The sequence below is a fragment of the Chiloscyllium punctatum genome, chromosome 38 (assembly GCF_047496795.1).
Source record: "Chiloscyllium punctatum isolate Juve2018m chromosome 38, sChiPun1.3, whole genome shotgun sequence".
Taxonomy (NCBI): domain Eukaryota; kingdom Metazoa; phylum Chordata; class Chondrichthyes; order Orectolobiformes; family Hemiscylliidae; genus Chiloscyllium; species Chiloscyllium punctatum.
The window spans coordinates 73,723,051-73,750,334 of NC_092776.1; the positions used below are offsets into that span (position 1 = coordinate 73,723,051).

The following is a 27,284-nucleotide window of genomic DNA, read 5'->3' on the forward strand; positions in this document are numbered from 1 at the left end:
TTTCTAAAAGATAAGGATAGATATGTCGCTGAACCAGACGAGATGCGTCCAAAGTTACTACACGAACCGAGGGAATGGATTGCTGCGCACCTGGTGATGACCTTTGTGCCCTCACTGTCCACTGGAGTCTTACCAGATGATTGGAGGCAGGAAAATATTAGTCCCTTGTTCAGGAAAGGGAATAGGGATAATCCTGGGAAATGCACACCTCTCGGTCTTATGTCTGTGGTGTGCAGATTATTGGAGAGGACTCTGAGAGACAGGATTTATTATTCCTTGGGAAACCATAGTTTGATTAGAGGTAGTCAGCATGATTTTGTAAGGGGTAGGCCATGCCTTACATGTCTTATTGAATCTTTTGAGAATGTGATGAAACACCTTTATGGCTCATTCAGAAAGTACGGAGACATGGGATATAGGGAAACCTGTCTGTCTGGATACGGGATTACTGACCCACATAAGACAGAGGGTGATGATCGATAGAAACAATTCATCCTGGAGCAGAGTGACCTGTGGTTTTCTGCAGGGAGTTGTTACAGGACCTCTGCTCTTTGTGATTTTATGAATAAGTTGGATGTGTGAGTGGAAGAGTTGGTGAGTAAGTTTGCCAAAGACACGAAGGTTGGTGGAGTGGTGGATAGTGTGGGGGGCTGTTGTCGGTTGCAATGGGACATTGACAGGATGTAGAGCTGGGCTGAGAAGTGGCAGATGGAGTTCAATCTGGAAAAGTGTGGAGTCATTCATTTTGAAGATTGAATTTGAATGCAGGATACAGCGTTAAAGGTAGGATCCTTGGCAGTGTGGAGGAACAGAGGGATCTTGGGTTCCAAGTCCCTAGATCCCTCAAAGTAGCCACCCAAGCTGATAGGCTTGTTAAAAAGGAATATATTGTGTTGGATTTCATTAGTTTGAGAATTGAATTTTAATGCCATGAGGTTATGCTGCAGCTGTACAGAGCCCTGGTTCGACCCCACTTGGAATATTGTGTTAAGTTCTGTTCCCTTCATTACAGGAAGGATGTGGAAGCTTTAGAGAGGGTAAAGAGGAGATTTACCAGGTTGCTGCCTGTACTGGAGAGCATGTCTTATGAAGAAAGGTTGAGGGAGATTAGGCTTTTCTCATTGGAGTGAAGAAGGGTGACGGGTGACTTGGCAGAGGTGAACAAGGTGCTGAGAGTCATAGAGTGAATTGAGAGAGATTTTTTTACCCTGACATAAATAGCTATGACAAGGGGGTATAATTTTCGGGTGATTAGCGGATGGTTAAGGGGAGATTTCAGAGGTAGGCTCGTTACAGACTGATTGGTGTATGTGGAATGCACTGCCAGTGGTGGCAGTAAAAGTAGATGCATTAGGGACATTTAATATACTTCTGGATAGGCACATGAATGGTAATAAAATGAAGGGTATGGAAGTTAGAGTCATAGAGATGTACAGCATGGAAAAAGACCCTTCAGTCCAACCCGTCCATGCTGACCAGATATCCCAACCCAATCTAGTCCCACCTGCCAGCACTCGGCCCATATCTCTCCAAACCCCTCCAATTCATATACACATCCAAATACCTCTTAAATGCTGCCATTGTACCAGCCTCCACCACTTCTTCTGACAGCTCATTCCATACAGGTACCACCCTCTGTGTGAAAATGTTGCCCCTTAGGTCTCTTTCATATCTTTCCCCTCTCACCCTAAACCTATGCCCTCTAGTTCTGGACTCCCCTACCCTATGGAAAATACTTTGTTATTTACCCTATCTATGCCCCTCATAGTTTTGTAAACCTCTTTAAGGTCACCCCTCAGCCTCTGACACTCTCCCTGTAGCTCAAATCCTCTAACCCTGGCAACATTCTTGCAAATCTTTTCTGAACCCTTTCAAGTTTCCCAACACCTTTCTGATAGTAAGGAGACCAAAATTGCACGCAATATTCCAACAATGGCCTAGCTAATGTGCTGTACAGTCGCAACATGACCTCCCAACTCCTGTACACGGTACTCTGACCAATAAAGGAAAGCATACAAAAGGCCGCCTTCACTATCCTATCTCCCTGCGATTCCACTTTCAAAGTGTTATGAACCTGTACCCCAAGGTCTCTTTGTTCAGCAACACTCCCTAGGACCTTACGATTAAGTGTTTGAGTCCTGTTAAGAAGTACTTTCCTAAAATGGAACACCTCGCACTTATTTGAATTAAACTTTATCTGCCACTCTTTTTTAATCTTACGGTCGGATAAAGGATTGGCATGTCACCATGGCTGAAGGGTCTTGTTCTGTACTGTTCTGTGTTCTAACTGTCGTATCTTAAACTGGGTAATAAGCTCAGATCAGTGTAAAAGGATATGGCATTCAGGAGAAGCTAATCAACTGGACAGGAAGTTGGGCTTGATGGTAGGAGACAGAGGGCGATGGGAGACATGTTTATTTTCTGACTGGAGACATGTGACCAGCGGTGGAGTGGGTCCCCTGTTGTTTGTTATTTGGATAAATGGTTTGGATGGGAATATTGGTTTCCCGTTAAATAAGTTTTTTGGGTGACACTGGAATTGGTGGTAAAGTGGACAGTGATGAAGTTATCTGTGATACAACAGGATGAACAGTACTGCTGGGATAGTGGGCTGAAGAATAACAGATGGAGTTTAATTAGATAAATGTGAAGTGATCCATTTTGGTGAAACAAACCAGGGCGGGATTGTACAGTTAATGTTCTGGCCCTGGGCAGTTTTGTCAATCAGTGACCCAGGAATGCAGGTACACAGTTCTTTGATAGTGGTATCACAGGCTGGTGAAACGGGCGTTTGGGCTGGTTTCCTTTATTGGGCAGAGCATTAAGTGTTGGAGTTGGGATGTCATGTTGTATCTGTACAAGATATTGGTCAGGTCACCATAAAAGCATTGTTGATCAGTGGGAAGAACTCATCTGGTTCACTTACCTCCTTTAGGGAAGGACATCTGACATTCTAACATGGTCTGGCTAACATGTGACTCCAGACCCACTGCAATATGTCTGACTCTGAGCTGTCCTCTGGGTAATTAGCAGTGGCACCCACATCCCATGAATGGATAAATAAAAATACATACGTCCGTCCCTACCTCTGCAAACACATCCAGCTGCAGCAAATCGGTGTGGCTTTGTAACACTGTTCATGCTCTGGCCACTCTCTGTAACACTCTTACCACCTCCAGCACCTTCACCTCTTTCTGTTCCTTTTGTGACATTAAATCCTGACAATGATTCCCCTTCCCATTGCCTTCCCCCTGCTAGCAGACCCTTTGCAATGCCTTTAACACCTACTCCTTCAACACACTCTCATTTTAAGTACTTTGTGATGATCTTCTCATCCTCATAATCGAATATGATACATTTTGTCCTGAGTGAGGGGCCGGTGGGAATTTCGTGCTGTCTGCTTCAATGGAATGTTCTTTCATTGAGTGATTTACACTGTTCCTTCAAATGGTTTCCACTGTTCATTTACAGGCACACATTTCAGTCTGTTTAGCCTGTTTACCTTGGTCATTTCTCCTCTCAAACCCATGTAATTGGTTATTTTTGTTTCTAGTTGTCGCATGTCCTACTGTGATTCACTTTAAAACTTTATATTTCTTTAAACTGCACTTTATCACAATTTCCCAGAGGATCTCTCCAGGTGATATTACTTATTCACTAAGTTTCATCATACAACGATCGCACTGAGATAGTTATATCAATAGCCAGTTGCACAATTTGTTATTCAAAGCAACACTGAAAGAAGTTCTCTGAACTCCTCTTCCAATATTCCTGTTGTCAGTGTGACTGTCTCAGATTATGGGAATATTGAAGTTTCCCAAAATTATCATAATGTGTTTGGAATTTTTTAACAATGTTTAATACAGTGATGAGCAATGAAATGCTGTTCAGTGGCTAAAACTGTTCTGCTGCTTGTGTCCTTGGCAAGTAGTAGCCAGAATTTACATTCAGACTGACTCTACTTCATGATCTGAGACCAAATGCTTTCTCTGTAATGCCTATGTTATCCATTATTGTTAGTGTTACCCATTTTGCCTGAGTTTCCGCAAGGTTGTGATCCATTGAAAACTTATGTCCACCTTTTGTTTGCCCTGTAAACACGTGTCTCTGGTGTCTAAGTCTCTTTTATCTCTGTGTCACAAATGAATCTACCTTATTGAAGAGACATTATCCATTCCAAAATAAACATAATTTACTCTTTCCCACAATTTCCTCTCACAAATCGATTCCCTGATGTACAGGTTTAGTTAAACTCTGTCCCATCCTGTTCCTTTCTGCTTGTCTTCAGTCACATTCCCACACTGTTCCTATACTTCACCTTTTCTCTGTGGATTTGGAAAGCTCCTTTTACCTGAATCCAGTCCCAGCATCCTCTCTGTCAGTTTGAAGCCCTGTCCATAAACCTACCGACATGATTGGCCAAGATACTGGTCCCTGCACAGTTCCAGTGGGACCATCCGAATGGATTATTTTAAATCAGGTATGGGATATGGGTGTCTCTGGCTGACCAGCCTTTCTTGCTCAGACCTAGCTGCCCTTGAGCTGATTAACTTGCTCGGCCAGTTCAGAGGGTCATTGAGAGGCAAACATTTTTCTGTGTGTGTGTCGTGCAGACCACATGAGGATGGGCAGATGTCCTTCTCTAAAAGACACGTGTTTGGGCTTTTTCTTTGTACATCAGCAATGTTTTCATACGTAATTATGGATTGTTAATTACCATTTGTTTTAGTTATTGATTTCAAATTTCTCCATTTCTGATGGTGGGATTTAAACCAGCCTCCACAGAACATTCACTGAGGTTTGGCATACATGCTCTAGCAATAATACCAGGTCAGCACTTCACCTGTGCACAGATTGCTCAACCCTGAGCACTGATACATCATGAAGCTAAACTCGTTCTTCCTACACACTTTTTGATCCTAAAATCATCCTGAATTCTGGTGATATCACTCAGTCTCTCTCTAAGTGGTATCCCTCACTGTCTGGATCTAATTGCTGCCTCTGTCAGTGTCTCTCACTCTTGCAGCAACTCCAAATCCTGAGCCAATAGAATTGTCCACTCCAGAGAGATACAGCAGCACAGGCCAGGGATGGAGACTGGGATTTTCCAGATATCTGTGGGACACAGTATGATTCTCCCTGTGTAACCCTCACTGCTGCTGTCTAATTTCCTAATCTATCTATCTTTCAGTCTCCTATAGGTACTCAGGAAGTTACTGACTCAGTGGAAGTCCCAGCTGCTGGGTGTTTCGTCCATCACCACATTGAAGATGTTTGGTCAGCCAGAGAGACAAAGTGCAGGGAGATCTGGAGCCTTCAATAAATCCTGCAGTGAGGTAAGATCACTCACAGTGCACAGAGCAAGGAGCAATGAGAGGGGTCCAAACATCGGCTAACAAGACATGACATAGATACCGTGCTGGAGGGGGAGCACAGTACAGACACACCCCAGGCTCAATCACCGCCCCAACTTTAACTTACTTTGTACTGAGTCAGCATCGGGAGTGTCACAGTTATCGATCCAGGTCTGTGCTGTCTTAGTGAGTATCAGTACAACAAAGGGGAAAGCAGGCCTCCCACGAGAGGGTGGGACTGCTGCCTGGGATCTTTCTGTTCTGCGCTCCCTCTCCAACACTGTGTCTATGTCATGTCTCCTTGACCAGTGTCTTCAACAGTGTGTAACCCCTACATCAGTTCCAGTCCCTGTAACCTCCTCCCTTCCCTTTCGTCCCTCTACATATTTGAAATGTACTGCATTCCAGCCTACCATCCCTGTCTCTGTAACTTGCTTCAGTATCTACAACATGCCTTATCTCGGAAGTCTCCTCCTTCAATAACTGGAGACAGAGGCATGCAGCACCAGTCGGTCGAGATCCCCTTTGATAACCGTATTCACTGTCCACTACACCATTAATTTGATCATCCATAAAATTACAAACAATGGCTCCTTTATTCTCAACCAAATCGTTTATGTAGATGATATACATCAGTGGGCCCATCCCTGATCCTTATGGCACACCGCTGGTCACAGGCCTCCAGTCTGAACAACAACCCTCTCCCACCTCCCTCTGTCTCCTAATGTGAAGCCAATTTTCTATCCAGTTGGCGATCTCTCCCTGATCCCATGTGATCTAACCTTACTAACCAGTGTATCATGCTAAACCCTGTCAAAGGCCCTGCTGACATTGGTGTAGACAATATCTGGTCACAACTTCAACGAAAGCAATCAAGTTAGTGAGCCCTGACTTTGTCTGCACAATGCCCTGCTGACGATCTTTGATCAATCTTTGCTTTTCCAAACGAATGTGACTCCTATCTGGCAGAATCACTTTCACAACTTACCCACCACTGACGTTGGGCTAATTGGCCTTAAGTTCCCTGGCTTTCCATTGCAGCCTTTCATAAATAATGGAATAAAACTATATTCTTGCCATAGAGCCATACAGCATGGAAACTGACCCTTCAGTTGGTATCAAACATTACCTAAAACTAAACACATCCCAGCTGCCTGTTGCTGGCCCATATCCCTCTTACCCCTCCCTATTCCTGTACTTAATCAAATGTGTTTTAAACATTGTATTTGTACCCACATTCCCCCCCCCCCCCACTTCCTCAGGAAGTTTATTCCACTCTCAAACCACCCTCTGTGTAACAATTAGCCCCCATGTTTTTTTTTTAACATGTCCCTCTTCTCACCCTAAAAATGTGGCCCTTCCACTTGAGACTCCCCCATCCTGAGGAAAAGGTAACTGCCATTAACTCTATCTATATCCCTCATCTTTTTCATAAACTTCCATCAGGCCATCTCTCATCCTCCAGGCTCCAGTGAAAAAAGACTGGCTGGATGGGCTTTTTTTCAAAACTCAAGCCTTCCATACCCAGCCACATCCTGGTAAATCTCTTCTGAACGCCCTGCAGCTTAATAATATCCTCACAATAACTGGGCGACCAGAACTGGACAGAGTATTGCAGAACAGGCCTCACCAGTGTCTGTACAATCTCAACATGACGTCCCAAATCCTCCACTCAATGGACTGAGCAATAGTCAGGCATGCCAAGCACTGTCTTATCCATCCTGTGATGTAAGCTTCAAGATTTATGTACCTGAATCCGGAGGGCCCTCTGCTCTAAAACACTAACCGAGGCCCGAACATTAATTGTATAAGCTCTACTCTTGTTTGTTTTACCAAGTGCACTACCTCGCATTTATTCAGATTGAATTCCATCTACGGTTTCTCAGCCATTTCAGCCATATTATCAAGATCCATTTTAGCAAACCTCCTTCACAGTCCACGATTCCACCCTCCAGTCTTCCAGCACCTCACACTTGGCTGTCAATTGTACAAATACCTTTGCTCAGTGCTCCACAATTTCTTGCCTAGCATCCCACAATGTCCTATGATACACTTAATGAAGTCGTGGGGCTGTCCATACCTTTGTGTTTTAAAACCTCCAGCACCACCTCTTCTATAATGTGCACTCTTTTCAAGTCATAGAGATGGATACCATGGAAGCAGAGCCTTCGGTCCAACTTATCTATGCTGACCAGAAGATCTAAATGCATCCATCCCATTTACCAGCATTTGGCCCAAGTACCTCAAAACACTTGTTATTGATATACCCAACCAGATACCTTTTAAATGTTGTAATTGTATTAGTCTATGTTACTTTCTCTCTCAGCTCATTCCATACACGCATCACCATGTGCATGAAAAAGCTGTCCCTTCAGTCCCTTTGAAATCTTTCCCCTCTAACCTTAAACCTATGCCCTCTAGTTTTGGACTCCCAACCCCTGGGAAAAGACCTTCAATGTTTACCCAATCCATACCCCTCATGTTTATATAAACCTCTGTAAGGTCACCCCTCAGTCTCCGATTCTCCAGTGACAGTAACCCCAGCTTATTCAGCAACAACCCGGGCAATATCTTGTTAATCTTTTCTGAGCACTTTCAGATTTCACAACGTCATTCCTATAGCAGGGTGACTGGAATTGCCGAGAACTCAATTGTGGTCTAACATATTGCTCTTGTTCCCTGAGTTCCCCAGTCTTTCTCCACAGTAAGTTCTGGAGTGAAAACATTGTTTAGGGTCTTAGGAAATATCCAGCACTTCTGCACATCAATTGCCTCATTCATCTTTAAGGGCCCTTATTTTGTCTCGAGTTACTCTATTACGCTTAATATATTTATACAACCACTTTTGGATTCTCCTTATGCTTCTCTGCAGAGGCTATTTCATGTACCCTTTCTGCATTCCTGATTTCCACCCAAAGTGTATTTCTCCAGCCCCTGTGATCCTCGTGGATTCCCTTCATCCAGCTGACATGTTCCCCTTTTCCTTGACCGGACTCTTAACAGACAGCCAGTGTTTCCGAATGCTGTCAGCATTGACCTGCACACAAACAGGAACATGCTGGCACTGAACGCTCAATTTATCTCACTTGCCAGATTTCACTTTCCCTGTAAATGGACTCTCCAATCACCTTTTCAAAGTTCCTTGGCTGATACGATCAATATTAGTCTGGCCCCATTTTACAATTTGAACTTGTGGACCAGGCCTGTCCTTTTCCATAGCCATTTTCAAACTCATACAACTGCCTCAGTCCCTTTCCCTACCTTGTTTCCCAAGTGGAGGTCAGGTTTTGCCCATTTCTCTTTTCAGTCCATTTACATATTGATTGGGAGTTTTCTGGAACGCAATTACCAAATTCCTCCCTTGCAAATGCTGAACACTGGCAGTCCCAGTCTCAGTTTGGAAAGTTTAAAAACCCCTGCCATAACAACCCTATTATTGTGATCGATATTTGAGATCTCCTGACATATTTGTTCCTCAGTCTGCCACGGATTATTCGGGGTCAATAGGACAATCGTGTCAGAGTGATGACCCATTCTTAATTCTCAGTTCCACTAACATAGCTTCACTGGGCGATCCCACAGGAATATCCTCTCTAAGTACTGCTGTGATGATTCATGCAATCAAAACCCACCACCACGCGTCCTCTCTTGCCTCCCCTTCCTGTAGCATCTCTACCTTGAAACAATGAGCTGCCAGTCCTGCCCCTCCCTCAGCTGTGTTTCTGTAATAACTATAATATCCCAGTCCCATGTCCCAATCCATGTCCTGAGTTCATCTTCCTTAGCTGTCAGGCCCCTTGCAATGAAATAAATGCAGTTTAATCATCGGTTTTCCACTATTCCCTGCTATGTTCTTGCCTGCCTTGTCTGTTGAAATTGCTGTCTTTAACTTGTGCACCAACCTCAATCTTCTTTCTGACCTTATGACTGTTTACGGTCCAACACCCTGCCAGATTGGATTATATCCTCTCAAGCAGCTCTCACAATTCGCCCCACCAGGATATGGGTCCCCCTCCTGCTCCCAGTTCAGGTGCCTTCCCCACCCAGTCCACCTGTTCTGACACCTTTAGGGATATTTGGTCAGGTCCCTGCGTTCCTCAGTAGTCGGCAAGAACCAACCATTCATTATGTCTGCCCTTTGCTTATCATACCTCCCACAGGGTATGACCTCACATTGATCAGAACTAAACTCTGCTCAGATTATCATCTGATCGTCATCAGACTGTAACGAGAGACCATCCCCTTCACTGAGAACATCTTCATCTTTCATGTCGACTGCAAACCTATGAATGATAACTTTTGCTTTCACATCGAAGTTATTATTCAATAGATTAACCAGTGCTGGTTCCTGCACAGATCCCTGTGGTACACCCGCTGGTGAAAGAATTTCAAACACGAAGAGGTTTATCCACGAATTTTGTATCCAATTTACCAACTTGCCTTGAATCCCAGTGGCTCTTCCCTTTCGGACCAGCCTTCCATGTGGGACCTTGTCAAAGGCCTTATTCAGGTCCATGTAAACCACATCATCTGCACTGCCCTCATCAATATTTTGAGAGATCATTTAAAAAAAAACGCAACTGAATTCCTCAGACAGTATCTTCCTCTGCCAAATCCGCGATGACTCAGCCAAGTTGATCCCTGCCTTTTCAAGTGTTTATTCATCCTCAGAATTGTTCCCAGAAATGTCCCTCCCCCTGTTGTCAGACTATCTGCTCTGTAATTACCTGGCCTATTCTTGCTGCCCTTCTTGAACAAAGGAACCACCTTAGCGATCCTCCAGTCATTCAGCACTTCACCTGTGGCCAGCAAAGTATTAAATATATACACCTGTGCCCCAGCAATCTCCTCCCTTACCTCCCATAGCAGCCTGGGATATATTTCTTTGGGCTTTGGGGATTTCCCCACCTTTATGCCTGTGAAGACATTTAATACTTGCTCCTTATTGATCTTAACATGTTGTAGAAACTCACCATCCCAACTGAAATCCCCGGCTACAATGTCTTTCTCCTGTGTGAATACGATGGGAAGTATTCATTGGAGACCTCACCTACTTCCTCTGGCTCCATGCACAGATTATCCCTTTGGTTTCTAACAGGCACAACTATTTAACTAGTAATCTTCTTCCTCGAACTGTATTGATAAAATACCTTGTGGCCTTTTCTTAACGGTATCTCCCAAGGGTATTTCAAGCCCATTCTTTGCTCCTCATTTTTAAGGACCCCTTGCACTCTCTATACTTTTGAAGTGCTTCGCCTGTTTTCATTGCACTGTACTTACTTTATCCAGGTCACGATATCGCGTGACCAGTATTCACTGCAGTTACTGCCGTTGTCTTTCACTCTTCTCTTCTGGGAGCACACTGGCCCAGAATTCTCCCTGTATCACTTTAACCTTCTTCCTTAATCCGAATATGAACCCAACTGTAAATAGTTCCTCCCAGTCTGTGTTTGCCAGATCCTGTCCCGTGATAATGATAATGCTCAGTGACAGTAATATTCTAATGATTAGGGGGCTTCTCCAAATTTTGGCACCTTCACTTCTGCACTCTCCTTATCTCTTTCCAAAATGACTTTGACACTTAGTGTTGTGTCCACTATCCCAAAAACCCTACAAAAATCCTTATCCTTCTGTCTATCATCCTGTCCAGCATCTACAACCTACTCTGTCGGTAACACCCAGCCCTTACTGATCTACCCTCCAGCCTCTCCAGCACATGATATCACTGCAAACTTCTCCGGTCCCCACAGCACTTCTCCATCCTTTCATACAGCACCTCATTACCTCGAACTATTCAGAGAGTACGGAGGCATGGGATACAGGGAAACCTATCTGTCTGGATACAGAATTCCTGGCCTCTAGAAGACAGAGGACGATGATAGATACAAAACCTTCAGCCTGGAGTTCAGTGACCAGTCGTGTTCTGCAGGGATCAGTTCCCGGAACCATGCTCTTTGTGATTTTTATAAATGACTTGGATGTGGGAGTGGAAGATTGGGTTAGTAAGTTTGCCAATGACACAAAGATTGTTGGAGTGGTGGGTAGTGTGGAGATCTGTTGCTGGTTGCAACGGGGTATTGACATGATGGGGAGCTAGGCTGAGAGGTGGCAGAAAGAGTTCAACCTGGAAAAGTGTGAAGTGATTCGTTTTGGAAGGCGTTACTTGAATTTGGAATATTGGGTTAAAAGTAGGATTCTTGGCAGTGTGGAGTAACAGTTGGATGTTTGGTTCCATGTCCATAGATCCCTCAAAGTTGCTACCCAAGCTGATAGGGTTGTTAAGAAGGAATACGTTGTGTTGGCTTTCATTAGCTGAGGGATTGAGTTTCAGAGCCGTGAGGCTATGCTGCAGTTCTATGGAGCTCTGCTTAGACCACACTTAGATATTATATTCAGTTTTGATTCTCTCATTACAGGAAGGATGTGAAAGCTTAAGAGATGGTAAAGAGAAGATTTATAAGGATGCTGCCTGGACTGAAGAATATGTCTTATGAAGAAAGGTTGAGGGAGGTAAGGCTTTCCTCATTGGAGTGAAGAAGGATGAGGGACGTCTTGATCGAGGAGAACAAGATAATAAGAGGTGCAGACACAGTGAACAGTGATTTTTTCCCCCATGGCAGAAATGTCTATCAGAAGGGAGTATAATATTAAGGTGACTGGAAGAAGGTTAAGGGGAGATTTCAGAGTTTGGTTCTCCACAGAGTGGTGGGTGTGTCGAATGTACTGCAGTGGTGGTAGTAGTTAGGTGCGTTAAGGGCATTTAATAAGAGTCTTGGAAAGGCACATGGATGATAGTGCAAAATGAAATGTATGTAGGTTTGATCTTAGAGGAGGATAAAAGGTCGGCAGAACATTGAGGGCCCAAGGGCCTTATACTGTACTGTTTTATGTTCTACGTTCCGTATGGAAAACTGGGTAATATGTTCTGATCAAAGTAAAAGGATACGGCATCCAGGAGGAGCTAGTCAACTGTATATACAATTTACCACATGGTAGGAGACAGAGGGTCATTGGAGACATTTTGTTTTTCTGACTGGGGGTGTTTGTCATTTGGATAATTGATTTGGCTGAGAATATTACTTTCCTGGTAAATACGTTTGTAGGTGGCACTAAGATTAGTGATATACTGGACAGTGAAGAAGGTTAACTATGATAAAACAGGATGAACAGTACTGCTGGGATAGTGGGCTGAAGAATAGCAGATGGAGTTTAATTAAATAATGTGAAGTGTTCTATTTTGGTAAACCAAGCCATGGCGGGACTTGTACAGTTAATGTTCGGGCCCTGGGTAGTGTTGTCAGTCAGCGAGCCAGAGATGCAGGTACACAGCTCTTTGAAAGTGGTGTCTCAGGGAGACAGGTTGGTGAAGCAGGTGTTTGGGATGGTTACCTTCATTGGTCACAGCATTGAGAGTAGGAGTTGGGATGTCATGTTGTGGTGGACACTGGTGAGGTCACCATAAAAGCATTGTTGATCAGTAGGAGAAATACATCTGGTTCACTTACATCCTTTAGGGAAGGACATCTGACATTCTAACCTGGTCTGGCTGTCATGTTACTCCAGACCCACAGCAATATGGTTGATTCGGAGCTGCCCTCTGGGTAATTAGCATTGGGGCAAAGAATGCTGGTTCTGGTAGTGACACCCACATCCCATGAATGAATAAGTTAAATACATATGTCCCTCCATTCCTCTGTGAACCCCTCCAGCTGCAACAATCCGTCCTGGCTTTGTAACACCATTCAGGCCCTGACCACTCTCTGTAACACTCTCACCACCTCCAGCACCTTCACCTCTCCCTGTTCCTGACGTGTCATCAAACCCTGACAATGATTTCCCTTCTCACTGCCCCCCTCCTGCAAGCAAACAGTTCACAATCCCTCTAACACTTACTGCCTAAACACTCTCTCACTTTAGAATTGTTAGTACTTTTTGGTGATCTTCTAAGCCTGATAATCTAATAAGATCCATTTGTCCTGAGTGAGGGACAGCAGGAAATTTCTTGCTGAGATTTTGACTGTTTCAATGGAATGTCCTTTTGTTGAGTGTTTTACATCATTCTTCAAGTGTTTTCAACTGTTTGCTTACAGACACACATTCTAGTCTGTTCATCCTGTTCACCCTTGGTCAGTTCTCCTCTCAAACCCATGTAAATGGGCTATTTTGTTTCACATTGTGTCTTGTCCATTCTGTGATTCATGTTAAAGCTTTAGAATTAATTAAATTTCACTTTATCCCAGTTTCCCAGAGGATCTCCCTGTGTGCCATTACTCATTCACTCAGCTTCATCAGACAACAGTCGCTCTGAGATAGCTGCGTCCCTCGCCAGTTGCACAATGTGATATTCAAAGAAACACTGATGGGAAAAAAAAGTTCTCCTCTTCGAATATCACTCTTGTCAGTGTGATTGTGCTAGATTATGCGAATATTGAAGTTTCCCAAAATTATCTCAATGCCTTTGTTAAAAATTCCAATGAGTTCCTGTTTAATGCAATGATGAGCAAGGAAATCCTGTTCGGTGGCTAAAACTGTTCTGCTGCTTGTGACCTTGGCAAGTAGTAGCCAGAATTTACATTCAGACAGATTCTACTTCATGATCTGTGGCCAAATACTTTCTCTGTAATGCCTTTGTTACCCATGTCTGTCAGCGTTACCCAACCGTCCTTTCCCATTCTGCCTTAGACCCCGCAAGATTGTGAACCATTGAATATTTATGTTCCACCTTTTGTTCGTCCTGTAACCATGTCTCTCTAGTGTCTAAATCCCATTTATCTCTGTGTCACAAATCCATCTACCTTATTGAAAATACTTTGTCCATTCCAAAATAAAACATAATTTACTCTTTCCCATAATCTCCTGTCACAAACCTGATGTACAGTTTTAGTTAAAGTTTTTCCATCCTGTTCCTGTCTGCTTGACTTCAGTCACATTCCCATGCTGTTCTGATGCTTCACTTTTTATCTTTGGATTTGGAAAGCTCCTTTCACTTGAACCCTGTCCCTGCATCCTCTCTATCAATTTAAAGCTCTGTCCATAAACCTGCCAACATAATTACCAATACTCCGTTCTCATCATGGTTCCACTGGATCCCAGTGCAATGGGATTGTTTTTATTTACTTGTGGGATATGGGTGTCTCTGGCTGCCCAGCCTGAGCTGCCTTTGAGTTGAGTAACTTGCTCGGCCATTTCAGAGGTAAATTGAGAGACAAACACTTTACTGTGGGTATGTCGTGCAGACCACGTGAGGATAGGCAGATGTTCTTCTCTTAAGGACCAGTGTCTTTTTGATGAACAAAGATTATTTTGGACATCAGCAATGGTTTCATACTTATTCATGAATTTGTAATTGCAAGTTGTTTTTAATTATTGATTTAAACTTCCCCCATTTCTGTTGGTGGGATTCAAACCTGTCTCCCCTGACCATTAGCTGAGGTTTGGGATACATGCTCTAGCAATAATACCACTCGGCCATCACTTCACCTGCTCACAGGTTGCTCATTCCTGATCGTTTATGCCAGTGCATACTGAAGCAAAACCCGTTCTTCCTACACAATTATTTGATTCTGACATCTTCAAGCAGTCTGGTGATATCACTCAGTCTCTCTCCACGTGGTATCCCTCACTGTGGGGGTCTAACTGCTGCCGCTGTCAGTGTCTCTCACTCTTGCAGCTACTCCAGATCCTCAGCCAACAGAATTCTCCACTCCAGAGAGATGAGGCAGAACAGGCCAAGGATGCAGACTGGGATTTTCCAGATCTCTGTGTGACTTAGTGCCATTCTGTATGTGTAACCCTCAGTTCATCCGTCTAACATCCCATTCTGTCTATTTCTCTGTCTCCAGTAGGTTCATGACTAAATAGACTTCCCATCTGCTGGGTGTCTCGTCCATCACCACATTGAATATAGTTGGTCAGCCAGAAAGACAAAGGGAAGGGAGATCTGGAGTCTTCAATAAATCCTGCATGAGGTAAGATCACTCACAGCGCACAGAGCAGAGAGCAAGAGTGGGCTCCAAACATCAGCTAACAAGACATGACATAGATACAGTGCTGGAGGGGGAGCACAGTACACACACCCCTCAGGCTCAATCCCCACCCCTACTGTAAGTTCTGTTGTACTAAGACTCATTACTCTGCAACACTGTATCTGTGGCATGTCTTGTGCACCAGTGTCTTCAATAATTTGTAACTCCTATAACAGTTCCTGTCTCTGTAACCTCCTCACTTCCCGATAGCCCCTCCACATATTTGAAATGTACTGCATTCCAGACTACAATCACTATCACTGTGACTTGCTACAGTGTCTATCACATGCCTTATCTCCTCCTCCAATAACTGGAGACAGAGCCATGCAGCATAAAAGGGTTCCTTGGATCCAACTAGTCCATGCTGACCAGAGTCCCTGAACAAGTCATGTTTCCCTGCACTTGACCCATATCCCTTCAAACCTTCTCCTCTCCATGTACCTGCCCAAATGTTTTTTACATGTTGTTATTGTACTTTTCTCTACCACTTCCCCTGGGAACCCATTCCATGCCTGCACCATCCTCTGTGTGAAAAATGTTCTCCTCCAATCCCATCTAAGTCTTTCCTCTCCCATCTCATATTTATGCCCTCTAGAACACAGATCATGACAGTGCAGTACTGGCCTTTCAGCTCTCGATGTTGCACTGACCTGTGGAAATAATCTGAAGCCCAAGTAACTAACACTAGTCCATTCTTGTCCATATGCCTATCCAATGACCATTTAAATGCCCTTAAAGTTGACGAGTCTACCACTGTTGCCGGCAATGCATTCCATGGCCCGACTACTCTGAGTAAAGAACCTACCTCTGGCATCTGTCCCATATCTATTTATTAGTATTAGTATCTACCTCAATTTACTGTCTCCCCTCGCATTAGGCATCGCGATCCAAGACAAAAGGCTCTCACTGTCCAACTCATCTAACTCTGTTTATGTTATATGTCTCAATTAATAGGCCTCAAATGTCTTCTCACGACCAGAAACAGATTCAAGTCTCTCAGCATTACTCATAAGTCCTTCACTCCAGACTCGGTAAAATCTTAGTAAGTCTCCTCTGAACCCTATCCAAATCTTCAACATCCTTCCTGTAATGCGTTGGTCTGAACCATAGTCAAAACTATGACTATGAACCATAGTCAAAATTTGAGCGGGAGCAGCGTCGAAGTAAAAGCGAACCCGGGAGACTACAGCAAAGGTAAGACAGTTCGTTTTAAAATTGCTTACCTGTAGCGGGCAGCGGTGTGTTTTTTTTTTCTCTCTCTCTCCACAGAAAGAGCGGGAGCTGCAGAGGAAGTGACGGCGAGCAGAGGGGCAGCCGGGAAGGAAAAGTGAGTATATAAGTCTGGAAGGATCTAAAGAAAGGGAATTCATGGAATGCTTACAGGATGGCTTTTTGGAACAGCTTGTCATGGAGCCCACAAGAGAGCAGGCTATTCTGGACCTCGTGCTTTGCAATGAACCAGACTCTATAAAAGATCTTAAAGTAAGGGAACCATTAGGAAGTAGCGACCATAATATGGTAGAGTTCAGTCTGGAGTTTGAAAGGGAGAAGGCAAAATCTGATGTAATGGTGTTACAGTTGAATAAAGGTAATTATGAAGGCATGAGAGAGGAACTGACTAAAATAGACTGGAAGAAGAGGCTAACCGAAAAGACACTAGAGCAAAAATGGCAGGAGTTTGTAGGTATAATTGAGGACACTACAGAGGTTCATTCCCAAGAAAAGAAAGATTAACCGGGGAGGGATTAGACAACCTTGGCTGACAAAGGAAGTCAGGAAATGTATTAAAGAAAAAGAGAGATCCTATAAAGTGGCTAAGAACAGTGGGAAATCAGAAGATTGGGAAGGATACAAAAGCCAACAGAGGATAACAAAGAGTGTAATAAGAAATGAGAGGATCAAATATGAAGGTAGGCTAGCCAGTAATATTAGAAATAATCGTAAAAGTTTCTTTCAGTACATAAGAAACAAACGACAGGCAAAAGTAGACATTGGGACACTTCAAACTGATGCAGGGAGCCTAGTGATGGGAGATAAGGAAATAGCAGGAGAACTTAACAAGTACTTTGCGTCAGTTTTCACAGTGGAAGACCTGAGTAATATCCCAAAAATTAAAGGGTGTCACGGGGCTGAGTTGAGTATGTTGCCATTACGAAAGAGATAGTGCTAGAAAAGTTAAAAAGTCTTAAAATTGATAAATCTCCTGGCCCCGATGGGATACACCCTAGAGTTCTGAGAGAGGTTGCTGAGGAAATAGCAGAGGCATTGGTTAAGATCTTTCAAGAGTCACTGGAGTCAGGAAAGGTCCCGGATGATTGGAAGATGGCTGTAGTAACCCCCTTGTTCAAGAAAGGATCAAGGCAAAAGATGGAAAACTATAGGCCAATTAACTTAACCTCGGTTGTTGGTAAAATTCTAGAATCCATCATTAAGAATGAGGTTTCTAAATTCTTGGAAGAGCAGAGTCTGATTAGAACAAGTCAACATGGATTTAGTAAAGGGAGGTCATGCCTGACAAACCTGTTGGAATTTTTTGAAGAGGTAACAAGTACGTTAGACCAGGGAAACCCAGTGGATGTGGTCTATCTGGACTTTCAAAAGGCCTTTGATAAGGTGCCACACGAGAGGCTGCTGAGCAAGGTGAGGGCCCATGGTGTTCGAGGTGAGCTGCTGGGATGGATTGAGGATTGGCTATCTAACAGAAGGCAGAGAGTTGGGATAAAAGGTTCTTTTTCAGAATGGCAGGCGGTGACGAGCGGTGTCCCGCAGGGTTCGGTTCTGGGGCCACAGCTGTTCGCATTATATATTAATGATTTGGATGAGGGAACCGGGGGCATTCTAGCGAAGTTTGCCGATGATACGAAGTTAGGTGGACAGGCAGGTAGTACTGAGGAAGTGGGGAGGCTACAGAAGGATCTAGACAGGTTGGGAGAGTGGTCCAGGAAATGGCTGATGGAATTTAACGTGAGCAAGTGCGAGGTCTTGCACTTTGGCAAAAAGAATAAAAGCATGGTCTACTTTCTAAATGGTGAGAAAATTATTAAAGCCAAAGCATAAAGGGATCTGGGAGTGCTAGTCGAGGTTTCTCTAAAGGTAAACATGCAGGTTGAGTCTGTGATTAAGAAAGCGAATGCAATGTTGTCTCTTATCTCAAGAGGGTTGGAATATAAAAGCAGAGATGTACTACTAAGAATTTATAAAGCTCTGGTTAGGCCCCATTTGGAGTACTGTGTCCAGTTCTGGTCCCCACACCTCAGGAAGGACATACTGGCTCTGGAACGTGTCCAGTGGAGATTCACACGGATGATCCCTGGAATGACAGGTCTAGCATATGAGGAACGGCTGAGGATACTGGGATTGTATTCATTGGAGTTTAGAAGATTAAGGGGAGATCTAATAGAGACGTACAAAATAATACATGGCTTTGAAAAGGTGGATGCTAGAAAATTGTTTCTGTTAGGCGAGGAGACTAGGACCCGTGGACACAGCCTTAGAATTTGAGGGGGTCATTTCAGAACAGAAATGGGGAGACATTTCTTCCGCCAGAGAGTGGTGGGCCTGTGGAATTCATTGCCACGGAGTGCAGTGGAAGCCGGGACGCTAAATGTCTTCAAGGCCGAGATTGATAGGTTCTTGTTGTCTAGAGGAATTAAGGGCTACGGGGAGAATGCTGGTAAGTGGAGCTGAAATGCGCATCAGCCATGATTGAATGGCGGAGTGGACTCGATGGGCCGAATGGCCTTACTTCCACTCCTATGTCTTATGGTCTAACTCCAAATGCGGCCGCACCAGAGTTTTGAACAGCTGCAGCATTATCTCATGGTTCTGACAGTCAATCCCTGTACCAATAAAAGCTCACACGCTGAATGCCTTCTTAATAACTCTTTCAACCTGGGTGGCGACTTTCAATGAATCCATGTCCATAGACACACTGATCTCTCTGTTGATCTGCATTACCAATATCTGCTTTACCCACATCCACCTGTTAGGTCACCTTCTCAAATACGTCAATAAGGTTTGTGAGGCATGACCTACCCTTCACAAAACCGTGCTGACTATCCCTCATCAACGTATTCACCTCCAGATGATTATAAATCCTAGCCTCTTTTACAAGCCTTTCCAACACTTTACCCAGAATCGGAGTAAGGCTCACAGGTCTATCATTACCCAGGGTTGTCTCTACTTCCCTTCTTGGTCAAGGGGTCAACATTTGCTATCCTCCGGCCATCTGGCCCTATTCTTGTACACAATGATGGCATAAAGATCAAAGCCAAAGGCTCGGCAATCTCCTTCCTGGCTTACCAGAGAATCCAAGGATCAATCCTATCTAGCGCAAGGGACTTACCAATTTTAACACTTTCCAGAATTGCTAACACCTTCTCCTTCTGCAGTTCAATCCCATCTAGTTATGGACCCCACTACCCTGGGGTAAAGACGTTGGCTAATCAACTTTCCTGTACCCATCATGGTTTTCTAAACTTTGATAAGGTCACCCCTCAGCCACCTACACCCAATAGAAATGAGAAAGACAATGATATAAATATCCCTGCTCATGTCCCTGCCACTACGCTGTCACAATGTTCTGGGATACACTTGTTTAGGACCTAGGGTTTTCTCTCCCTTTGTGTTCTAAGACCTCCAGTGCCACCTCTTCTGTAATAGGGACTCTTTACAAGCCATCACTGTTTCTTTCCTTTGTTTCCTAGTTTTTGTTCACAGTACGTTCTGACATGAAATGCTCATTTTGGCTCTTGCCCATCTCCTGTGGTTCCACACATTGATGGCCTCACTGATCTTTGAGGGGCCCTAGTGTCTCTCCAGTTGCTTTTTTGTACTTTTGTGCTGTAGAAAACCCGTTGCATTCTCCTTTACCTTATCTGCCAAAACTATCTCATCCCCCCCACCCCCATGTTACTTTCCAGCTTATCCATCCTCTCTGTTTCTGTCACACCCTCCAGTATCAGTAACATCTTCATCAATCCTTGCAGCATTTACAGTTTCAGAAAATGCTTCCTAAATCAGGATGATCAGAATTCTATGCAGTACTCCAAAGCTGTGCTGACTATCCCTAATCAATCCTTGTCTTTGGAATGCATATAACTCCTGTCCTGCGGACTTGCTTCCAACAATGTATGCACCACTAACATCAAGCCAATTGGTGTTGATGTCCCTTGGATTTCCCTCGGAGCCTTTCCTAAGCACTGGCACAACATTAGCCCCCCTCCTGGCTCCTTGGAGACACTGATAACTTCCGGCTATCAGTGATAGAAAAATCTCTTTTTGGGACTCCGCAATTTCTTCCTGAGCTTCTCACAATATCCTGAAATATACTGCATTAGTTCCCAAGGACTTGTCTCCCTTATATGCATTTTAATACCTCTAGTACCTCCTGTTATCTGGAGTCTTTTGAAGACATCACATTTTTCCCCCTGACTTCACCAGTCTTCCTCCACAGTAAGTTCAAACGTGACATTTTCGTTTAGTATTTCACCCATCTCCTGTGGCTGGCTCCATTCATCTTCAAGGAGCCGTATTCTCCCCCTAGTTCATCTTGTGTTGTTAATATAATTGTAGAATCTCTTTGGATTTTCCTCAGCCTCATTTGCCAAAGCTTTCTCAGGTCCCCTTTGGGCCCTCGTGATTTCCCTCTTAAATGTATTACTCCACCCGCAATGTTCTTCAATGAATTCCCTTAATCCAGCTGGCTATATGTGACATGTGCCCCCTTTTGTTGACCAAAGCCTAAATCCCCCCCCCCCCCTTATCCAATGTTTCCTACTTGTGTCAGCATTGTCATTCACACTAACAGGAATATGCTGGCCCTGACCTTTCATTTTATCTCTCTTTTGAAAGTTTCCCACCTGCCTGACGTCCCTTTACCTGCAAATATCCTCCACAATCAATTGTTAAAAGCTCTTGAAGCAAGGCCAGTTTTGATCTTTAACTTGTGGACCAGGCTTATCCTTTTCCATCGCTATTTTCAAACTAATAGAATCGTGAGAACTTTGCGAAAGTGTTGCCCCACTAATGACTCAGTCCCTTTCCTTTCCTTGTTTCCCAAGGGGAGGTCAGGTTTTACCCCTTTCTGCAGTCTGACCATTTACATTCTGAGTGAGACAGTTTTCTTAAATATGACTAACAAATTCTTCGCTCCCAAGCTCTGAACACTCTAGCAGTCCGAGTCTTGGTTTGGAAAGTTAAACTCCCCGACCATTACAATCCGATCGTTCTTACAGATCTCTGAGATCTCCCGACATATTTGCTGCTCAAATTCCCACTGACTGTTGGGGGCCTGTAGTACAGTCATATCAAACTGATAACCCATTCTCATTTCTCAGTTGCACCATTATGGCTTCACTGGGCGTTCTCTGGAATATCCTCTCGAAGTCCTGCTGTAATGTTTTCATTGATCAAAAACTCCACTCCCCCTTCTCTCTCACCACCTGTTCTCTCCATCCTGTAGAATCTGTACCCTGGAACATTGAGCTCCCAGTCCTGCCCCTCCCTCAGCTGTGATTCTGTCATACCATGGAACCCCGGTCCCATGTTCCCGTCCATGCACTGAGTTCATCTGCCTTAACTGTTAGGCTTTTTACTTTCGAATAAATGCACTTTAATTAATCAGTTTTCCCTCTATTTAAATTCCTGTCTTGAAATTCTGTCCCAGCCTCAACCTTCAGACTGTAGCCTGAGACCATCTCCCTCACTGTGGACAACACCCTCACCTTCACGTCAGCTGCAAACTTACTAATGATACCTTCTGCTTTCACATCCAACTCATAAATGCATATAATACTGTACAAAATAATGAGAGGAATGCATAGAGTAAATAGCCAGAGACCTTTTTCCCCAGGGCAGGATTGACTGTTACGAGAAGTCATACTTTGAAGATATTAGGAGGAAGGTATAATGGAGACATCAGTGGTAGGTTCTTTACGCAGAGAGTTGTGAATGCATGGAATGCGTTGCCAGCAGTGCTGGTGGAAACGAAGTCATTGGGGACATTTAAGCGACTGCTGGACATGCACATGGATAGCAGTGAGTTGAGGGGTCCGTAGGTTAAGTTACTATATTTTACATTAGGATTAAATCTCAGCACAACTTCGTGGGCCTATGGGCCTGTTCTGTGCCGTACTTTTCGATGTTCTATTTTCTATAATAAACAGCAATGGTTGCTGCACAGATCCCTGTGGTACACCCGCTGGTGAAAGTATTTCAAACACAAAACTTACCCTCCACCGTTGTGGATCCAGGTTGCCAAATTGCCTTGGATCCCATTGGTCTGTTAGGCCTGCGTTCCATGAGGGACGTTGTCAAGCTCCTTAATGAACTCCATGTAACCTACATCTTCTGCACTGCCCTCATCTAATCCTCAATCGTAATTTCAAACAAAAATCTCAGCTGAATTTGGGACAGGATCTTTCTCTATCAAATTCGTGATGAGTATCCATAATCGATCTCTGCCTTTCCAAATGTTGATTCATTCTGTCAATCAGTATTGTTTCCAATGATTTCCCTGCCCCTGCCGTCAGACTATCTGCTCTGTAATTACCTGGCCTATCCCTGCTGCCCTTCTTGAATAAAGGAACCACATTTTCGATTCTCCAGTCATTCAGCACTTCACCTGTGGCCAACAAAGTATTAAACATATCCATCAGGGCCCCAGCAATCTCCTTCCTTACCTCCCATAGCAGGCTGGAATACATTTCATTGGGCACTGGGGATTCCTCCAACTTTATGCATGTGAAAAAATGGAACACTTCCGCCTTATTGATCTTAACATGTTCGAGAAACTTGCCATCCCAACTGAAATCCCCGGGTACAATGCCTTTCTCCTGTGTTAATACAGATGGGAAGTATTCATTGAAGACCTCACCTACTTCCTCTGGCTCCATGCACAGATTGGTCTTTTAGTTTCTAACTCTTCCCTCAGTAATTTTCCTATTCTTACTATACTGCTAAAATACATTCATTTTTCTGGAGCCCAACTTGCACTCCCTATACTTTTGAATGGCTTCACCTGTGTTTATTGCACTGTATTTTCTTTATCAAACTCACGATATCACTTGATTAGTATTTGCTGGACTTGCTGCCTTTACTATTCCCTCGTCAGGAACACACTGGCCCTGAACACTCACTGCATTGCTTTAACGTACTCTCACTTTCCAAATATAGACCCAACTGCAGACAGTCCTCCCAATCTCTGTTTGTCAGATCCTCTCTATTGATAGTGATACTGATAGGAGGTTCAGTTGTGAGGGGGACAGACAGGAGGTTGTGTGGCTGCAGAAGAGACCCCAGGATGGTGTGCTGCCTCCCTGGTATGAGGGTCAAGGATGTCTCTGAGCAGTTACAGAACATTCTGAAGTGGCAGGATAAATATTCAGAGGTTAATGTTCACATCGGTCCACATGACACAGTTAGTCAAAGGGATAGTCTCCTGTGAAATACGTACAGGGAGTGCGGAAAGAAGTTAAAAAGCAATACCTCAAGGGTTGTGATCTCCAGAATACTCCCAGTGCCACATGCCAATAAGGGTAGAAATAGAAAGATTGGCTAGATGGATACGTGGCTGAGGAGCTGGTGGAGGGGGCAGGGTTTTCAGTTCTTGGATCATTGGGATCTCTTCTGGGGTAGAGGTGACCTGAAAAAGGGGAGCAGGTTAGACTTGAACCAGAGGTGCACCAGTATCCATGGGGGGAGATTTGTTTGTCTTACCCCAGAGGGTTTAAACTAGTTTGGCAGGGTTTTGGATTCTAAGTAAGAGACGGCCCATTGATCAGTCAAGGGAAAAATGCATCAGCCATCGAGAGCATGTTTTCTATCCAGGATATCTAGGGGCACAGTAAAGGGGGGGAAAAGACTTCTGGTTTAAAGGACATTTATTTTGAGACATGAGACCTGACAGGTAAGGCAGACGAGATCAGAGCATGGATTGGCTCTGGGGACTAGGATATTATAACCATAACAGAAACATCGCTGGGAGAAGGCCAGGACTGGCAACTCAGTGTTCCAGGACACGGAAGCTTCGGGCGTGATCGAAGGGCAAGTAAGTGAGGAGGGGGAGTTGTACCTTTTGGTAAGGGAGGACATAACAACAGTGCTGAGAGAGGATACTCTTTCGGGGTGATCAAATGAGGTCATATGGTTAGAATTTAGAATCAAAAAGGGGATAGTCAGTCTGCTGGGATTGTGTTCTGGACCCACAAATAGCCAGCGGGTACTAGAGGAGAAAATGTGTAGAGAGATTGCAGGTACCTATAGAAATAATAGAATAGTATTGGTTGGAGATTTTACCTTCCCCTGGATTGCTTGGACCACCCGGAGTGTAAAAAGTCCTGTATGGGGTGGAATTTGTCAAATGTGTCCAAGAAAGTTTCCTCGATCAAAATGGAGAGGGCCCCACTCTACTCAGGCAGCTGAAAACGAGCCCTCCCCTCAGAAAAAGAGTTCAGTCATTTACTGAAGTGTCAGTCGGAGAGCACTTTGGGTCCAATGACCACAACTGTCCTCGTTTTAACATAGTTATGGAAAAAGATCAGGCAGGTCCACAGATTAAGGTCTTAATCTGCAGCAGGGCCAATTTTGGGGCTATTTGGCAGATTGAGCAGAGGTCGATTGGGTGAATTAAAAATCACACAACACCAGGTTATAGTCGAACAGGTTTAATTCAAAGCACCAGCTTTCGAAATCCAGGTGATCATTCTGAAAGATGAAAACTTCAACTAAATATGTTTGGTATTACATTCCATGACACTGCAATTCTGTTGCTATAAATTCTGTGCCTGATTATTGTGCTCCACAACCACCTGCTGAAGGAGCAGCGCGATGAAACCCAGTGCCTCCAAATAAACCCGCTGGACTGTAAGCTGGGGTTGGGTGGTTTTTAACGTTGTCCATCCCAGTCCAACACCGGCTCCTCCACATCATGCTACTGTCAACTGGGTGAGTCTGTTTGAAGGAAATGGAATGACTGGCAAATGGGAGGATTTTAAAAGTGTGATCTCTGTTAGAGTGAAGGGAAAAGCTGGCAGGTTTAGGGATCCATGGCTGATGGGGGATATTGAGGCTCTGTTCAAGAAAAAGAAGGCGGCACACATTGTCTTTGATGTTTCCGTATCTACGTAACCTCTTCCAGTCCTAAAGACCCGATCACTCGGTGGAGACACAACAACCCCCTCAGGTCCCTGCAGCACTCCCGATCTGTCGAACCCACTGAAAGCCTGTGACTCTCGCGAACCAGTTCGGACAAGACTCACTGTCTGTGTAACATCATCCCATCGCTAACACCCACCTTTTCAATGTAAGCCCCTCCTGTATCTCCATCCATTTACTCATCTCTACAACCTTCTCCAGCATTTACGCCCCTACTTGTGTAAATGTCACCCTCCCCTACAACCCTTCCCACTTTGACCATTCTGGAGGAGGTTACTAATGTTCCCTAATCTGTGAAACTGTCTCCAACCAAAATTACTGCCCTTCTGGAAAATCTGTCAGACTCCACACTCTTCATATCTAAATAATCTGCAAAGTTAAACGTCCTATATCTGTAAACATCTTCAGTCACGACTACCCTCCATATCTCTGTTTGGTCCTCCAGTTTATACAATCCACTTTATCTCTGTAATCTCCTCCATTCACCGAAAATCCTCCCTGTCTGTGTAAACCGCTCCATCCTACTAACATCCTTCTCCCTGTAAACTGCTCCATCCCTCCCAACCTCTCCATCTTCATGAACACATGTAGACAGTACAGCTCTCCACATTTCTGTAACATCCTGGGGCTCTATGTGCTCCCTGTGAAACCACCTCCACTCCCCACAACCCTCCCAGTCTGGGTCGTCTTCTCCAGATCAGATTATTGCTGTCTCTGTTACCTCCGACAATCCTAGTAAACCCTTCCTAATGTGTCTATTCATTCAGATCCCATCCTCTCCAGCCTCCTGAAACCTCTTTCTGCCATCGTAACTCTCCCTATTTAAAACAAGGAACAGTACAGCACAGTACAAGCCCTTCAGCCCTCAGTGTTGTGCCAATCTTTTATCCTACTCTAAGATCAATTTAACCTGCAGACCATTGAAAGAACAAAGAAAATCACAGCACAGGAACAGGCTCTTCAGCCCACTAAGACTCCGCTGATCCAGATTCTCTGTCTAAACCCTTCACCTATTTTGTGAGGATCTGCTCCCTGCCCATTCAGGCATCTGTCTGGATACATCTTAACTGACGTTATCATTCCTGCCTGTTCCTCCTCCGCTGGCAAAGTGTTCCAGGACCCCATCACTCTCTGCGTATGGGGGCCTGCCACGCATATCTGCCCTAAATCTTTCCTCTCTTACTGTGAACTCGTGGCCCCTAGTAATTGAGTTTCGCACTCTGGGGAAAAAAGCTTCTTGCTATTCACCTTGTCTATAAATCCCATGATTTTGCAGACCTCAATCAGGTCCCCAATCAAACTTTGTATTTCTAATGAAAATAATCCAAAACTATTCAATCTCTCCATATTGCTAGCGCCCTCTATGCCAGGCAACATTCTGCTGAACCTCCTCTGCACCCTCTCCAAAGCATGCACATCCTTTTGGTAATGTGGAGACCAGAACTGTACGTAATATTCTAAACCAAACTCCTAAGCAACTGTAACATGACCTGCCAACTCTTGTACTCAATAACCCGTCCAATGAAGGAAAGTATGCCGTATGACACCTTGACCACTTTACTGACCTGCGTTACCACCTTCAAGGAATAATAGACCTGAATACCCAGACATCTCTGTACATCAATTTTCCCCAGGACTTTTCCATTTACTGTGGGTTCACTTTTGAATTGGATCTTCCGACATGCATCACCTTGCATTTGCCAAGATTGAACTCCATCTGCCGTTTCTCTGCCCGCCTCTCCAATCCATT

General features: G+C 44.2%; 1 long non-coding RNA gene across 1 annotated transcript in view; it reads left to right on the plus strand.

The window, feature by feature from the left end:
• Positions 1–5,196: 5,196 nt before the first annotated feature.
• LOC140463693 (uncharacterized) overlaps positions 5,197–27,284 on the plus strand; it is a 32,276-nt gene continuing 10,188 nt past the window's right edge. Inside the window, exons 1-3 of the long non-coding RNA XR_011954743.1 lie at positions 5,197–5,336; positions 15,197–15,322; positions 16,334–16,706. This is a non-coding gene — a long non-coding RNA (uncharacterized lncRNA). The remainder of the gene's footprint in view (positions 5,337–15,196; positions 15,323–16,333; positions 16,707–27,284) is intronic.